General features: G+C 35.4%; 1 long non-coding RNA gene across 1 annotated transcript in view; it reads left to right on the top strand.

Moving 5' to 3' along the window:
- Positions 1 to 2,682, top strand: part of LOC140919555 (uncharacterized) — a 22,801-nt gene extending 20,119 nt beyond the window's left edge. Inside the window, exon 6 of the long non-coding RNA XR_012162222.1 lies at positions 2,407 to 2,682. This is a non-coding gene — a long non-coding RNA (uncharacterized lncRNA). The remainder of the gene's footprint in view (positions 1 to 2,406) is intronic.
- The last annotated feature ends 1,124 nt before the right edge of the window (positions 2,683 to 3,806 follow it).

The following is a 3,806-nucleotide window of genomic DNA, read 5'->3' as shown; positions in this document are numbered from 1 at the left end:
TTAGAAACGGCCGTCTTTGAGTTTCTATGCTAGGGCACAAGTCTCCCAAGTTCCCAAGAGTCAAAAAGATCCCAAAAACAGTAAAAATCTGCGTTTTTATGGTTGCTGGTGCGCGTCGTGTGCCCCAGGCGCTCCAGGCGCGCGTTGACATAACTGAAACATGAGAAATGCGCTCCAGGCGCACAACATCTGATGTCTGATGTATTTTGCATTTTTCGCATCTTTTGCGTCTGAATTTGGTCCCGGTGTCTTCATGAAAGTTGTAGATATGGATCGTAGCTTTCATTAGCACTTGGAGTGACACTATTTGGACATCTAGAACTCCAGATATGGTTGACATACTCCACATATATCATGTTGATTTTTCACCAAAATTCAGCACTACACTAAAACAAAACGCAATGTAAAATTACGACAAATTCCTACTTAATCAACGAAATAAAAACAAAAAACGTTTTATTAACTCAAAGAACAAAAATCAACAAAATGTATCAAATAAATCCTTAATTTAACTGATGATTGAGGATAAATAAGACTAAAACAGTGGGAAAATATGCATATGATGAAGAGTCATCAGTATGCATCGATTACAGAAGACTAAACCAGGAAACTAGAAATTATCATTTTCCTTTACCATTCATTGATCAGATGCTTGAACGGTTGGCTGGTAAGTCACATTATTATTTTCTTGATGGATTTTTTGGTTATTTTCATATCCATATTGCACCAGAGGACCAAGAAAAGACCACGTTCACTTGCCCTCTGGGCACATTTGCCTATAGGAGGATGCCCTTTGGCCTATGCAATGCTCCTGACACTTTCCAACGTTGTATGATTAGTATTTTTGTTGATTTGATAGAAAATTGTATTGAAGTTTTCATGGATCATTTCATTGTGTATGGTTCCTCATTTTATGCATGCTTGAACAATTTAGACAGAGTTTTTCATAGATGTATTGAAACTAACCTTGTGATGAATAATGAAAAACGTCATTTTATGGTTGAACAAGGCATAGTTTTGAGACATGTGACCTCTAAAAATGGGATAGAAGTGGATCATGCCAAGATTGATGTGATTTCTAATTTGCCTTATCCATCTTGCGTTCGCGAGATTCGTTCTTTTCTTGGCCATGCAAGTTTTTACAGGCGCTTTATCAAGGATTTCAACAAGATAGCTCTTCCGCTGTCAAATTTGTTGCAAAAAGATGTCAGTTTCACCTTTGATGATAAATGCAAGAAGGTGTTTGATTTCTTGAAGGCAACACTGACCTCTACTCCCATAATTCAACCAACCAATTGGACCCTCCCTTTTGAAATCATGTGTGATGCATCTAACTATGTAGTGGGAGCAGTCCTTACATAAAAAGGAATTTTTAGCTATTGTTTTTGCACTTGATAAGTTTAGATCATATTTTTTAGGTTCGAAGGTAGTTGTTTTTACTAACCATGCAACTTTGAAGTTCTTGCTGAAGAAACCAGAAACAAAATCGAGATTGATCCGGTGGATGTTGTTACTACATAATTTGATTTAGAGATTAAACATAAGAGTGGAGCTGAAAATTCGGTGGCAGATCATTTGAGCAGAATAGAAACGGATGAGGACCCCATACCCATTCAAGATGACTTCTCTAATGAGCAACTGCTACAGTTGCGTGAGGTAACTCCTTGTTTTGCTGATTTAGTTAATTACCTAGTTGCTGGAGTCTTTCCTACAGATGCATCAAGAACATAAATACACAAACTTAAAAGTGATGTCAAATACTATGTGTGGAATGATCCATATTTGTGGAAATTATGTAGTGACCAGGTGATTAGGCGATGTGTTTCTCACCATGAGGCTCAATCCATTCTTTATTTTTTTTATGCCTCTCAAATTGGAGGACATTTTGGTCCTCAACAGACAGCAAGAAAAGTCTTAGACTCGGGTTTCTTTTGGCCCACTTTGTTTAAAGATGCTTTTGAGACTTACAAAAGTTGTGAACAGTGCCAAATAGCAGGAACAACAATCACTCTTAGGAGTGAGGATCCTCAACAACCTATGTTTTTCTGTGAAGTATTTGATGTGTGGGGCATTAACTTTATGGGCCCTTTTTCTTTATCTGTTGGTTTTGTCAAAATTTTACTAGTTGTTGATTATGTTTCGAAGTGAGTGGAAGCAATACCCACTAGGACTAGTGATTCTAAAGTTGTTGCAGGTTTTATCAGATCAAATATTTTTTGCAGGTTTGTGATCGTAGCATTTGGGCACATGTTTTAAGCTTTTTAGTTTGGTATTTTACAAGCTCTTTATAGCTTAGATTAATATTTTTAGCTTGTATCTAAACTTTGGGTCGAATTTGAATTATAATTTTATTATTTGCATTTTAATTTTATTATTTGTATTTTGACTTTTTCTCTCTCTCTATAGGCCATAACTTGAGCTCTGGATATCGGATTAGCGCATATGAGCAGACGTTGGAAAGATAACAATTTGAACTACAACTTTTGTGTTGGAAGAAACGATCAATTTCGAACTTTACTGGTCCTAAATTGCAGATTTCGTAATTTAGACTTTTGTAATAATTTTAATTAGCAGATCACTTGTTTTTAAGCCCTAAACCCTAATGCCCAATATCAAGTACTATATATTGGTAGTTTTGTTTCTTTTCTAAAACGGAAAAATTAGGATTCAAATTTCTACAAGAAATAAATAGTTTTATTTCAATTAATGGAAGACTAATTTTATAAGATTAATCCACGAGTTTAGAGTTTCATCAACTCCTTGAGATTTAGGTTACACTGTCAATTTCGATTCATGATTCTATTCTTGTTTATTTCATTATATTTTTATTTTGATTGCTTAAATTGAATTTCAATAGGATTGAATAAATTTATTTGACAAAATTTGGTTTCGGTTTCTAATTTTATTGAATTACAATTTTGCGACGCTTGATCGTTAATTATAATATTTTGATGATTGTGATGCGTAATCCAATCAAAGAAACCAAATTCACATGGGATTGATTACACTTGTTTGATCTTCTATAGTCAAATAAGAATAGAATCATAAATTAGAAATTAAACTCATTGATAGAATCTGTGATAGGTTTGAAACTCGAATAAGTGGATTAATCGTTTTGCTCATCTGTTAAATCAAAAATCTAAAAAACCCCTTTTAAATTTTAATTTTCAATTCAGTTATTATTATATCAGAAGTCCTTGAGAAACGATTCGAGTTATTACCTCTATTTACATTCAATCAATTGTATTTAACCCGTGTGCGACAGCGGATCAGTTTGGAATACCCCGGGCCATCATAAGTGATCAAGGCACTCATTTTTGCAACCGCACCATGGGTGCTTTGCCTCGGAAGTTTGGGGTTGTGCATAGAGTTTCTACACCTTATCATCCTCAGACTAATGGGCAAGCTGAAATCTCAAACAGGGAAATCAAACAGATCTTAGAAAAGATGGTGCAGCCAAATAGGAAATACTGGAGCCACCGACTTGAAGAACCTCTTTGGGCTCATAGAGCAACCTACAAAACACCAATAGGAATGTCCCGTTATCGATTTGTGTTTGGTTAGGCATGCCACCTCCTAGTGGAAATAGAGCATCGTGCTTATTGGGCAGTCAAGAGTTGTAACCTTGAGATGGAGAAAGCGGGTTTTGAGAGAAAGCTTCGATTGCAACAACTTGAAGAGCTTATACTTGAAGCTTATGAGAACTCTCAGATCTATAAGGAGAAAACTAAGTACTTTCATGATAAGATGATTTATAGGAAGGAATTTTCCATTGGCCAAAAAGTTTTATTGTTCAACTCCCGTCT

The sequence above is a fragment of the Cicer arietinum genome, chromosome 3, assembly GCF_000331145.2.
Source record: "Cicer arietinum cultivar CDC Frontier isolate Library 1 chromosome 3, Cicar.CDCFrontier_v2.0, whole genome shotgun sequence".
Classification (NCBI taxonomy): Eukaryota; Viridiplantae; Streptophyta; class Magnoliopsida; order Fabales; family Fabaceae; genus Cicer; species Cicer arietinum.
The sequence above is the reverse complement of the archived record's forward strand: the minus strand, read 5'-3'. Positions and strand labels throughout refer to the sequence as shown.